The sequence below is a fragment of the Rissa tridactyla genome, unplaced genomic scaffold (assembly GCF_028500815.1).
Source record: "Rissa tridactyla isolate bRisTri1 unplaced genomic scaffold, bRisTri1.patW.cur.20221130 scaffold_37, whole genome shotgun sequence".
Taxonomy (NCBI): domain Eukaryota; kingdom Metazoa; phylum Chordata; class Aves; order Charadriiformes; family Laridae; genus Rissa; species Rissa tridactyla.
Window position 1 is genome coordinate 1,586,740 of NW_026529584.1, and position 14,271 is coordinate 1,601,010.

Sequence of the window (14,271 nt, forward strand, 5' to 3'; positions counted from 1 at the left end):
TTTGCCCGTGTCCTTTTTTGCGGGAGCTTTCTGCATTGCCCTTGTTGGAGCTCTCATTGTTGCTGGCCAAGTGTGCCGTGAGGAGCAGAGCTCTGCTTGTGGGCTCCCAAGGAGTCATCCCTGCTCCACAGCCGCGGGGATTGGGGAAAGGGGTTACAGCTTCTGCCATTCACTAGTTACCTCATCTGTGATCCACTCGTAACACACAGGAGCTGCTCAGCATTTTCCTGCAGGAAAACCTCAAGGAAACTCCTGGTTGTCCTCAAACTGCAGTGACATGAGCAGAGCCAGCTCACTCCTCAGCCTTGTTGTGGGGGGAAAGACCACGCAGCTCTTGACTCACTGCCCCCCGACCCCCTGCAGAGGGATAGGGAGAAGAGAGAGAAAAAGGAATAAAAATCTCATGGTTGAGATACAGACAGTTTGATAGACCAGTAACGGGAAAGAAACTAACAATCATTTTAAAAGAATATAGGAAACCAGGAGTGATGCAGTACAATTGCTTACCCCCCGATGCCCATCCCGATCAGTGAACACAGATTCCTGCTGCCCGGCCAACCCCCATTTCTGTACTGAGCAAGACCAGCCCAAGGCATTTTATTGACCTCTCTGGTGGTTTTGGTGCTGAGCCCATGAAGCTCAGACACAGGGGAAGCTGATGAAACCTCTCCAGAAGTCAACGTCAGATGCAAACTCCAAAGTTTCTTGGAGCGTTAATGGGTCCCACTGAGGGCCATTACTGCCAAGGGCTCCTGGGGGCTCGTTCGAGGGAAAACTGGAGGCAGTGAGGGCAGGTAGGCAAAGGCAATGGAGAGGTGTCTCTGATGCTGGCTAATGCTGAATGTGTGAGAGGAAGGCAAAGGGCCAAGCCCTGGCCTCCAGCCCCTGGGAAGGGAGATCCTGCCCCACACGCACAGCTCAGGGCTCTTCCTGGGGCATTGTGATGGGAGGACGTGCAATGCCAAGGGCAGAAAGACAGAATGACGGCTCCCGGGTGGGGAAGAGGAGGCGCTAAGGCCCTAGTGCTGTAAGGATGAGGTGTCTTCTGGTAGCCTTGGTGGCACAGACAACAGCCACAGCCAGGAGGAGAAAGACATAAGCAGTGTTGGGGGCTTTCAGCCTTGCCAACTCCCTTGATCGTCTCCACTACAGGCTGTGGCTAGAGAGCTGCCCTGCAGAAAATTACCTGGGGGTGTTGGTCAACTGCCGGCTGAATATGAGCCAGCAGTGTGCCCAGGTGGCCAAGAAGGCCAACAGCATCCTGGCCTTTATCAGGAACAGTGTGGTGAGCAGGAGTAGGGAAGTGACTGTCCCCCTGGATTTGGCACTGGTCAGGCCCCACCTCGAGTACTGTGTCCAGTTTTGGGCCCCTCACCACAAAAGAAGACATTGAGGTGCTTGAGCGGGTCCAGGGAAGGGCAAAGGAGCTGGTGAGGGATTTGGAGGATAAATCTTATGAGGAGTGGCTGAGGGAGCTGGGATTGTTTAGCCTGGAGAAATGGAGGCTGAGGATATTTGGAAAAAATTTTACACTGAAGCAGTTAATAAGCATTGGAACAGGCTGCCCAGAAAGTGGTTGAGGCACCACCTCTGGAGGTATTTAAAAAACGGGCAGACATAGTGCTTAGAGCTATGGTTTAGTGATGGTTTTTGTCAGAGTTAGGTTGATGGTTGGACTAGGTGATCTGAAAGGTCCCTTCTGTTGCGTGAAAGGGGCCAAGCGGTTTTGGCAGAAGATAAACCCCCTTGCGTTCTAACACTCCTCACCGAGGGGGGGGACCAGGTGCGGCTGGGTTTAAATTCGGAGTGATGCCCCATCCAGCACTATCAGTCCAATCGCGTTTAATATGTATTAAACTGTTACGGTTTGGATACACTGATAGTGGGCTGCACCTTCAGTCTAGTCGTGCTCCTGAACCAGCACGGCCACTCTCGAGTCTTTGGTCGCGTTCAGTGAGAAACCGAAACGACCAGCTACTGAGACAGTGCTGTTTATTTAAACAACAGGTATATAGGATTGCCGGTGATAAATACACTGTCTGCAAAGCACGTGCAAATAACGATATTGTTAAATATACAAAAGGCACAATGAAGTTATATACAATACAGCCTGGCTATATAATGTAGGAGAGAGATTCTCTACAGAGATTTCTAAGTTTCCCGAGGAAACACTCGGTATGATCTAAGTCTTACCCAAAGGCGTCCCTATGGTGGGGAAGAAAGGCTCAGCCAGTCGACTGGTCCCGGAAGTTAGTGATGGAATTCTCCTGACTTGTTCGTGATGGTGTCTTCCCCGATATCCCCCCTCTCTCGGGCTATATTTATAGTATTTATTTTATCTTCAAAGTGGAGTCTGAGTGACTTTAGTCATAAATTCTTGTATTATGATTGGTGTACTCAAGGAGGAGTGCTCGCAACTTGGGGGCGGGTAGCCTCTGGGATGGAGGTGTGTTTTGGTACATTGTAATGAGCAAAGTTCGCACAAAGGACAAAATTTCATCAAAATTTGATGAAATGTTGGCTCAGGTAGCGAGTAGGCCAATCGTCTGTTTCGTAGTAAGCAAGTAGGCATCTTATCTGTTCCGTAGTACTATCTCGTTCCCATATCTGCTATTCGTCACAAGGCAAGGCCACGGAACAATAATATAAGACGGGCAGACATAGTGCTTAGAGATACGGTGTAGTGATGGCTTTTGTCAGAGGTAGGTTGATGGTTGGACTAGGTGATCTGAAAGGTCCCTCCCAACCAAGCCAATTCTATGATTCTATTAACCTTTTGTTCCCTTTTCCACTCTTCTTCCACTCTCAAGTTCTTCTCTTGGATCATCCTCATCTCCTCCCATACAAAGAGCCAACTCTTTTCCTCTGTCCTTGTTGGCCCTTCCCTTGGTGTTTCTGAGATGGTGACAGTGGCACTTTCCACCTTCCTCATGACGTCCATGACACTAGTAACCCCTTTTCTTACCTCTGCTGTCCTACAGCTACTCAAGTTGTCTTGTTAGAGGAACCACGACTCAGCATGAGCCATCTGCACGTGCAATTTAAATGCTGACATGCTGGAGCTTCAGTGCACAGGGACCTTGAGACACCTGGGGATGTGGCCAACAGAGACCTCCTCTAGTTTTTGAAGGAGAATGGGCAAAGTGGGACAGGACCAAGTGAGGAGTGAGTCTGAGGAGAGGGGCCTGCGCATTTTGAGGGATGCCATATGAGCCTCTGGTAAAGGCTCAGCACCATTAAGGCCAGCTGCATATGGGGTGGTGTTAGAAGGACTGTGGCGACCCAGACAAGGGGAGTTATTGTCCCCCTCGACTCAGCACTGGTGTGGCCACATCTGCTCTCATAGTATCCCAGAATGGTTTGGGTTTGAAGGGACCTTGAAAGACCATCTAGTCCAATCCCTGTTTTTTAGGGACATCTGCAACTCGATCAGGATGCTCAAAGCCCCGCCCTACCTGTCCCTGAACACCGCCAACGATGGGGAATCCAGAACTTCTCAGTGCAACCATTTCCAGTGTCTCACCACCCTCATTGTTAAAAATTTCTTCCCTATGTCCAATCTAAATAACCTCTTTCAGTGTAAAGCCATTGACCCTTGTCCTGTCATTACTGGCCCTGCAAAAATATCTCTCTCTCTCTCTGTTATAAGCCTCCCTCATACATTGAAAGGCTGAAAGAACATCTCCTTGGAGCTTTTTTGTTTCCAGGCTCAACAACTTCAACTCTCTCAGTTTCTCTTCCTGGGAGAGATCTTCTGTCCCTCCAATGATTGTTGTGATACATCTCTTAACCCGCTCTAACAGCTTTAGGCGTGAGGCATATGGTGAGGGTTTCAGCTTTGGCGTTAGTGTTCAGGGAAGGGCTACAGATGAGAGCTGCAGGTGAGGGATTAGGGTTAGGGTCCAGGCAAAGGCTTAGGGGGAGCTGCGTCGTGCCGAGTCTGAGGGGCAAGAGTGTGGAAGGCACTCAGCGTGTATGGGCCCTGGTGGTGAGCAGAGGGAAAGCTCATGTGGTGATGGCCAAAAGCATCCCCATTGCAATGAGCTGGGGATTAGCACTGGGCCCCTTGGCTTGACAGGGCACATCCAGGGGGCTACAGCACACAGGATGTCTCTGCCTCCTTTCTTTGTCACCCTGAAATCACTGCCTCTGGTTTTCTGCTCCAGTCAGCCCCCAGGGAGGCACGCTTCAATTTCCTGAAGCAGCTTCGTCACCCACAGCCCTCAGCAGACCCTGCTGAACCTCCAAGGCTCTTTATTCCTGCCAGGGCCCTCCACACTGCGTGACTTTCCCCTGGGAGCTCGTTAACGTGAAGGAACTGTAATGAGTTTATTCTTGCATCTCAATTCACCGTATGGTTGCAAGGGGACTTTGAGGAGAGACTGTCTCCAAGGAAGAGTTTTGCTAGAGTTTGCTGGAGAAGAAAAGTTTTGTTTAACAAGCACATAATGTCACATGGGCAGGGACATCGCTAGAGACATGAGTTGGTGACAAGGCTCTGGGATGGAAATTTGGCCAAGAATAAGGCAAAGTTTACTTAATCTGCCACACTCTCTCTTTAGCCAACTCAATAACTGTGCGTATATTTAGAATTTTCTATCAATCTCTCCAATGTATTTCTTTTATGTTGATGGTTTGAGGAAGGTGGAGCTTATTGGAGGCTTGGACTTGGCATATAGTGGAGGAATGCATTGGGTTTCTTTAATTAATTGGTATAATTTTTTCCTTCTGGCTGTTCAAATTTAATAAGAATCCCTTGTCTATTTACAGCCAAGTCTGCGGGGGAATCGGGCAGGAATTGGTGCAAAGGAGCTGTGAACATTCAGCTGCAGACTCAGCGCACAAGTCTGATGTAGGAAAAGAATGCAAGTCCCAGGCAGCCCCAAGAGAAACGGTGGGGAGGAGGAGGTGGGGGGGCAAGTTGTCCATACAGTGGGGGACCTCGAGGAGATGGCAGTTGCTACCTCTCCGGTCCTCCTTAGGAGACCCTCTGGTTCAGTATCAGTTGGAGAAAGCTGCATTTCCTCTGGAAAAATAAAAAGACTAATGAAAAACCCTTTCCGAATGAAAAATTACCTTTTTATTAAGTGCTTCTTGAAACCTTCCACTTTAAGTAGACTCCTGAGACCTCTCCACTGAGCTGTACCAGGCTAGAAGCCCTGAAGAAAATCATGGCAGAGCTGTGGCTCCTTAGGGCTTTCTGCACTTTAACGAGCCCCATGGGGCATTTGCTGCTGAGCCCAGGAATGCCAGATACTGAGAGGAGCTGGAACAACCTGTGCAGGAATTCAAGTCCGAAGCAAACGCCAAAGTGTCTTGGAGCATTAATTGTCCCCACTGAGGGCCATGACAGACCAAGCCTCCCCATGGATTTGTTTGAGCAGGCAACTGGAGGCTGTGATTACAGGGAGGCAAAGGCACTGTGCAGGTGGAGCTGATGCTGAGTAAAGCCTTGATGTATTTTATCCCGCCAAGCGGCCAGCCCTGGGAAGGGGGATCCTGTCCCTCACACTGGCTCAGGGCTCCTCCTGGGGCAGTGAGGTGTGGGGTAGGCAATGCCGAGTGAAGGACAACGGCACCACAGCTCCCGGCCTCCCTGGGGGGTGCGAGGAAGCAGTGAGGCCCCGGTTCCATGAGATTAAGGTGTCTCCTTTCAGGCCTTGGTAGCAAAGACAACAGCCACAGCCAAGGGGACAAAGACCTGCAGGCTGTGGACACCCAACCTCTTTCCTCCCCTTGCTCCCACTGGGGCATCTCCTCGCCTTTCCTGACAGATCTTCTTCCTCCCTGCCTGTTCCTTGGAGCACCCAGCATTGCGCTGATCCAGGCTCCCTCTGGGTGACCTCAGCAGTCACAGCACTGTCCTTCATGAGACATTTCTTTCTCCTCATGTCCAGTCTCGTTGTGAATGTGGATTTGGGATCCTGCCCAACTTTGAGGCGGCAGCAATTTCAGGTTTATTAACACAGGGTTAAGTTGTATGGTGTTAACATTAATCACCTGGCAATTATCAAAATGATTTAACAAAATTTGCTATAACCACCACAGCGACTTATTTAAACATTCAAAAATGGCAAGGTTCACCTGAGACATACGACAGTTTATACAGTTTAAAGGGGAGTTATACGTAAGATAGGGACTGTTTACCAAGGCCTGCAGTGACAGGATAAAAGGCAACAGTTCTAAACAGAAAAAGAGTAGATTTAGAATAGGCCTAAGGAAGAATTTTTTTATGAAAAGGCTTGTGAGATGATGGAACAAGTTTTCCAGAGAAGTTGTAGGTGCCCCAAGGTATCGAGGATATCAGGCTATCAAAGCATGCATGAGGATAAGAGGATATGAAGATATCAAAGTGTGGATTTTCCAAGGATATCAAAGTGTAGGTTTTGCAAGGATTTCAAAAGTAGATTTCACGAGGCTTTTGAAGATTGGATTTCAGAGTAGATTTCACAAGGATTTCAGAGATCATCTGCTGACAAATGCAGACGAAGGAAAAGAGTGAGTCATTCACTACGATTGGATTTCTCGAGGTGACCAAGATCATTTGGTACCAGGAATGTACTACTTTTTGCAAAAAGAGAAACATCTTCATTATATAGGTTAACCTCTGTATCTGTTTGTGTGGGTGCAATTCAATTTAAAAAGCTCTCTTGTAAGCCTTGTGTCTGTGTGCGCGTGTGTGATTTGATTTTGGAAGCTCATTAGAATGATGATGCTTTTGGTCATCAGCAGCTGAGGTTTCCCCTGGTCATCACGAGGGCAGAAACACTCAAAGTGGCTACACACCCTTCCCCTCTGACCCAGCACTGCCCACCTCACACTGAGACTTTGCCTGGACCCCAACCCTAATCCCTCACCTGCAGCGCTCATCTGTGGCCCTTCCCTGAACACGAATGCCAAAGCTGAAACCCTCATCAGATGCCTCACGCCTAAACCCAAAGCCAGCTCCCTAATCCTGTCCCTCAACACACTTCCATCTCCAGCCCCTCCCCTAAGTGTTACTCATGTTTCCCAGGATGCAGAAGGAGGGCAGGGATTGTGAAGTTCTGGAGGGAAAGGCCAGGGAGATGATGAGATGTTAGGGGCAGGCAAGAGGAAGATGAAGGCAAAGGTGCCATTGCTGGCGAGTAGATCGTGATGCCATTATTGCTGGAGGTAGCTGCGTGTGAGGAGCAGCGTTGTGAAGTGCTCGACATGCCTGAGAGTTTCATCAAAGAGAGAAGGGAGCATGGGATAGGTGAAGGGAGAAGCGTGTGGGAGGGACAGCACTTGGTGAGGTTCCTGCTCTTGAAATGCCTTAACTCTGGCCTAACCCTAAGCCTCTAGCCCTAACCCAACCCCCTAACCCACAAAGCTGAGCAGGACTCAGATCAATTACAAGAAGCCCTAAGAAGAATCCCAAACCTTCATTCTGAGCCTCACCATGACCCCCACCCCCACCCTGATCATGAAGCAGAAACTCTGACCAGAGTTTTTGGTTCACATGGAAGAAAACTGGTAACAGAAACCCCTAACCCAAAAGCCCTAGCGGCCTCCCTCAGAACCCCTAACCTTCCCTTGCCCTCCAAACCTCTCTCTAAGCTGTTTTTCCCCCAGAGGCAGAGTGAATGCAGAGCCTGTGAGGTCCTGGAGCAGTCGCCTGACATTGGAAGACGAAATGTGAGATGACGTGTATCAGATGAGCTTGTAGGTGACAAGGTGGGTGATGGTGGGGAAGCTACTCTTATGCCAGCTGTGCCTCAGAACCTCACAGGTGAGTAAGAGGCAGGTGTCTGTGAAGGTGCCTGAAGTCAATTCTGTCTGAGAACCTCACAGGCCAGAAGTAGGAAAATGGCTTGGCTGTTGATTGTGCTTTGGCACGGGGTTGGACTAGATGATCGCGGAAGGACCCTTCCAACCCCTTCCATTCTGTCATCTGTCTCTGCTGGTGATAGGCAAGGGAAGTCTCATGGCTGGGTCAAGCACTGGGATAAGCTTGGCCTCAGCCTTGGTCACCAGGCTGGCCAGCCAGGAGGGCAGGGCATGGTCACAAAAGGACTTTCTTTGGGTATTTTGGCCCTCTAGCAATGCTGGAAATCTCCCTGGAGATCCCTCCAGTGGTAGTGGTGGGAAGGGATTCCCCTGTCATGGGGAATCTTTGGCCAGATTATCTCCAGCACCTCCAGTTTCTCTTCATGGAGTCAGAGCTTGGGCTTTCTCCTCCTCTTGTTATCTTGGACTTTGCTGGGAAACCCTCTCAGTATTGCTGCAGTCTCCACAGAGTGCCCTTCCTGGAGAGCGAACAGCCGAGCCTGAACTGGGGGCCATCTAGAGCCCTAACGCCCACCTGGGAGAAGGAGTTAACATTAAGGGGAACAGACCATTCACCATGAACCACAATAAGGTCACCTGCCTAGTGGATGAAGGGAAGGTGGTGGATATAGTTTTGCTGGATTTTAGTAAAGCTTTTGACAGTGTCCCTCAAAGTATCCTTCCGGACCAGTTGCCCAACTTGGAGATGAGCAGGTGGAGGGTGCGGTGGGTGAAGAACTGCTGAACGGTAGGGCTCGACCCATGCGTAGAGCTGCAGAGTAAGAAATCAAGGGCTGCGTGAGCCTCACAGGAGGGCAGGAGGTGCTCTCTTCTGGAAGGGTCATTTGTGCTATTGGCGATAGAGCCACGCAAGGCTGCCTCGGTCAGACACACTCATCCGTTGTTCGTGTCACGTTAAACTGTACCAACATAGACATCTGCAGTGCAGTGACAGGACACAGGCCTTCTAACCTTCCCATGAACCTCCAACCTGAGCTTTCTCTCTGCACCCCCTTTGGAGGTGAACCTGAGCACAGAGCATGAGCCATTGGACTTTGACCACTCAAGACCGTCTCCACCCTGGAGCTAATACGGGGCACAGCCAAGGTGGAGGCCCAGGGAGGAGGTGTTGCGGAGCAGCCTTTTCTGTTGCTGCAAACTAACCTTGGTAGCTCTCTGCTGCACCCTCTCCAGCAGTTCTCTGTCCTTCTTGATCTGGGAAGCCCAGAACTGGACACAGTGCTCCAGATGCAGCCTCACTAAGGCAGAGTAGAGGGGGAGGATGACCTCCCTCCACCTGCTGGCCACACTCTTCTTGATGCACCCCAGGATGCCACTGGCCTTCTTGGCCACAAGGTCCCATTGCTGGCTCATGATCATCCAGTTGTCCCCCAGGACTCCCAGGTCTCTTTCCACCGAGCTGCTCTCCAGCAGGTCAGCCCCCAACCTGTCCTGGTGCATGGGGTTATTCCTCCCCAGGTGCAGCACCCTACACTTGCTGTGGTGAATTTCATGAGGCTCCTCTCTGCCCAACTCTCCAGCCTGTCCAGGTCTCTCTGGATGGCAGCATAGACTTCTGGTGTGTCAGCCACCCCCCTCAGCTTTGTGTCATCGGCAAACTTCCTGAGGGTGCACCCTATCCCTTCATCCAGGTCGCTGATGAAGATATTGAAGAGGACTGGACCCAGCACTGACCCCTGGGGAGCACCACTCCTCACTGACCTCCAAATAGACTCTGTGCCCCTAATCACCACCCTCCGAGCTCTGTCTTTCAACCAGTTTTCAATCCACCTTACTGTCCACTCATCTAACCCACATTTCCTAAGCTTCCCTCTGAGGATGCTGTGGGAGACCGTGTCGAAAGCCTTGCTGAAGTCAAGGTAGACACCATCCACTGCCCTCCTCTCATCTATCCATCCAGTCACGCCATCACAGAAGGCTATCGGGTTAGTCACACAGGATTTCCCCTTGGTGAATCCGTGTTGACTACTGCCCATAGTATTCTTTTCCTCCACATGCCTTGAGATGACACCCACAAGGAGCTGTTCCATCATCTTTCCAGGGATGGAGGTGAGGCTGACCGGCCTGTAGTTCCCTGGGTCCTCCTGCTTGCCTTTTTTGAAGACTGGAGGGACATTGGCTTTCCTCCAGTCCTCAGGCACCTCGCCTGTTCTCCAGGACCTTTAAAAGATAATGGAGAGCGGCCCAGCAATGACGTCCACGAGCTCCCTCAGCACTCTCGGGGGCATCCCATCGGGGCCCATGGACTTGTGAATATCTGATTGATCTAATTGATCCCTCACTCGATCCTCCTCAACCCAAGGGAAGTCTTCTTCTTTCCCCGTTACTTCCACCAATGCCTGGGACTCCAGAGGGCTGGGCCGAGCAGTAAAGACCGAAGCAAAGAAGGCATTCAGTAACTCCGCCTTCTCCGCATCCTCTGTCCCCATGGCTCCTGCCTCATTCAACAGTGGGCCCACAACTTCTCTGCTCTTCCTTTTGCTTCCAATATACTTGTAGAAGCCCTTCCTGTTGAGCTTGACATCCCTGTCCAGGTTTAATTCCAAGGCGGCCTTGGCTTTCCTTGTTTCATCCCTGCACGCTCTGGCAGCATTCCTGTAATCCTCCCAAGGGGTCAGTCCCTTCTTCCACGTATTGTAGACTTCCTTCTTCCACTTGAGCTTTTTCAGAAGCTCCCTGCTCAACCATGCAGGTCTCCTGTGTCCCTTGGGTGATTTCTTTCTCTTCGGGATGCACCGATCCTGAGCTTGGAGGAAGTGGTTTTGAATACCAACCAGCTCTCTTGAGCCCCTTTGCCTTCCAGAGCCCCAGCCCACGGGATCTCTCCAAGCAGTTTCTTGAAGAGGTCAAAGTTAGCCCTCCTGAAATCCGAGGCTGTAATTTTACTTCTTGTTGTTTTGTGCGTAGTACCCATGATCCTGAACTCCATCATTTCATGATCACTACAGCCTAGGGTGCCCCCAACCTTAATGTCCCCCACCAGTCCCTCTGTGTTTGTCAGTACCAGGTCCAGGAGTGCTCCTCTCCTTGTTGGCTCCTGCACCACCTGTGTCAAGAAGTTGTCATCAATGCACTGGAGGAGCCTCCTGGACTGTGCGTGCCTGGCTGCGTGGTCTGCCCAGCAGATATCGGGGTGATCGAAGTCCCCCATGAGAACCAAGGCCTGCGATTGCGAGGTACCTTCAGCTGTCTCTAGAAAGCCTCATCATCTTCCCCATCCTGATCAGGTGGCCTGTGATAAGCACCCACAACAGTGTCCCTCATGTTGGCCTGCCCCTTAATCCTCACCCATAAGCTCTCGACCCTCTCATCATCCGCCCCTAGTGAGAGCCCGATGCATTCCAAATGCTCTCTCCCATGGAGTGCAACTCCACCACCACGCCTCGCTGGCCTGTCTTTCCGGGAAAGGACGTAGCCACCCATGACAGCATTCCAGTCACGCAAGCTGTCCCACCACGTCTCAGTGACTGCAATGAGATCGTGGCCCTGCGACCACGCACAGACCTCCAGCTCTTCCTGCTCATTCCCCATGCCGCGTGCACTGGTGTATCAGCATTTCAGAGAGGGAGTCGTGTGTGTAGTTGTGACCCTTGAGATGTGCTCTGCCTTCTGGCTACCAGAAATACTGGCACACTGGCCCACGAGCGCTGAGCAACTGCGCCCTGGCAGCTCCCGAGCAAGCCCAGGACCGTCCCCACCCCCCTTCAAATCCAGTTCAAAGCCTCTCATGAGCCCTGAGAACTCAGGGAGTTACCAGGGATTCAGGGGGTCATACTGGGAGCACTGGGACCACAGTGGGAGCACTGGGGGGGGTCAGGGAGTCATACTGGGAGCACTGGGACCGCACTGGGAGCACTGGGGGGAGTCTGTAAGTCATACTGGGAGCACTGGGGGGAGTCAAAGGGTCATACTGGAACACTGGGACAGCACTGGGAGCACTGGGGGGAGTCAGGAATTCATACTGGGAGCACTGGGACCGCACTGGGAGCCCTGGGGGGAGTCAAGGGGTCATACTGGGAGCCCTGGGACCGCACTTGGAGCACTGGGGGGAGTCAGGGAGTCATACTGGGAGCCCTGGGACCGCACTGGGAGCACTGGGGGGAGTCAGGAATTCATACTGGGAGCACTGGGGGGAACCAGGGAGTCATACTGGGAGCACTGGGACCGCACTGGGAGCACTGGTGGAAGTCAGGATGTCCTACTGGGAGCACTGGGACCGCACTGGGAGCACTGAGGGGAGTCAGGAATTCATACTGGGAGCACTGGGGGGAACCAGGGAGTCATACTGGGAGCACTGGGACCGCACTGGGAGCACTGGCGGGAGTCAGGGAGTCATACTGGGAGCACTGGGACCGCACTGTGAGCACTGGGGGGAGTCTGTAAGTCATACTGGGAGCACTGGGGGGAGTCAGAGGGTCATACTGGGAACACTGGGACCGCACTGGGAGCACTGGGGGGAGTCAGGAATTCATACTGGGAGCACTGGGACCGCACTGGGAGCCCTGGGGGGAGTCAAGGGGTCATACTGGGAGCCCTGGGACCGCACTTGGAGCACTGGGGGGAGTCAGGGAGTCATACTGGGAGCACTGGGACCGCACTGGGACCACTGGGGGGAGTCAGGAATTCATACTGGGAGCACTGGGGGGAACCAGGGAGTCATACTGGGAGCACTGGGACCGCACTGGGAGCACTGGGGGGAGTCAGGATGTCCTACTGGGAGCACTGGGACCGCACTGGGAGCACTGAGGGGAGTCAGGAATTCATACTGGGAGCACTGGCGCGAACCGGGGAGTCATACTGGGAGCACTGGGACCGCACTGGGAGCACTGGGGGGAGTCAGGAATTCATACTGGGAGCACTGGGACCGCACTGGGAGCCCTGGGGGGAGTCAAGGGGTCATACTGGGAGCCCTGGGACCGCACTTGGAGCACTGGGGGGAGTCAGGGAGTCATACTGGGAGCACTGGGACCGCACTGGGAGCACTGGGGGGAGTCAGGAATTCATACTGGGAGCACTGGGGGGAACCAGGGAGTCATACTGGGAGCACTGGGACCGCACTGGGAGCACTGGTGGAAGTCAGGATGTCCTACTGGGAGCACTGGGACCGAACTGGGAGCACTGAGGGGAGTCAGGAATTCATACTGGGAGCACTGGGGGGAACCGGGGAGTCATACTGGCAGCACTGGGACCGCACTGGGAGCACTGGGGGGAGTCAGGAATTCATACTGGGAGCAATGGGGGGAACCAGGGAGTCATACTGGGAGCACTGGGACCTCACTGGGAGCACTGGGGGGAGACAGGGAGTCATACTGGGAGCACTGGGACCACACTGGGAGCACTGGTGGGACTCAGGGAGTCATACTGGGAGCACTGGGACCGCACTGGGAGCCCTGGGGGGAGTCAAGGGGTCATACTGGGAGCCCTGGGACCGCACTTCGAGCACTGGGGGGAGTCAGGGAGTCATACTGGGAGCACTGGGACCACACTGGGAGCACTGGGGGGAGTCAGGGAGTCATACTGGGAGCACTGGGACCGCACTGGGACCACTGGGGGGAGTCAGGAATTCATACTGGGAGCACTGGGGGGAACCAGGGAGTCATACTGGGAGCACTGGGACCGCACTGGGAGCACTGGGGGGAGTCAGGATGTCCTACTGGGAGCACTGGGACCGCACTGGGAGCACTGGGGGGAGTCAGGAATTCATACTGGGAGCACTGGGGGGAACCAGGGAGTCATACTGGGAGCACTGGGACCGCACTGGGAGCACTGGTGGAAGTCAGGATGTCCTACTGGGAGCACTGGGACCGAACTGGGAGCACTGAGGGGAGTCAGGAATTCATACTGGGAGCACTGGGGGGAACCGGGGAGTCATACTGGGAGCACTGGGACCGCACTGGGAGCACTGGGGGGAGTCAGGAATTCATACTGGGAGCACTGGGGGGAACCAGGGAGTCATACTGGGAGCACTGGGACCTCACTGGGAGCACTGGGGGGAGACAGGGAGTCATACTGGGAGCACTGGGACCACACTGGGAGCACTGGTGGGACTCAGGGAGTCATACTGGGAGCACTGGGACCGCACTGGGAGCTCTGGGGGGAGTCAGGGGGTGATACTGGGAGCACTGGGACCGCACTGGGAGCTCTGGGGGGAGTCAGGGGGTGATACTGGGAGCACTGGGACCGCACTGGGAGCAGTGGGTGGACTCAGGAATTCATACTGGGAGCACTGGGACAGCACTGCGAGCACTGGTGGGAAACCGTGAGTCATACTGGGAGCACTGGGACCGCACTGGGAGCACTGGGGGGAGTCAGGCAGTCATACTGGGAGCACTGGGACCGTACTGAAAGCACTGGGTGGAGTCACGGGGTCATGCTGGGAGCACTGGGACCGCACTGGGAGCACTGGGGGGAGTCAGGGGGTCATACTGGGAGCACTGGGACCGCACTGGGAGCACTGGG

General features: G+C 53.3%; 1 pseudogene; it reads left to right on the forward strand.

Annotated features, from left to right (window-relative positions):
- LOC128903469 (scavenger receptor cysteine-rich type 1 protein M130-like) overlaps window positions 1-14,271 on the forward strand; it is a 437,236-nt pseudogene that overhangs the window by 406,951 nt on the left and 16,014 nt on the right.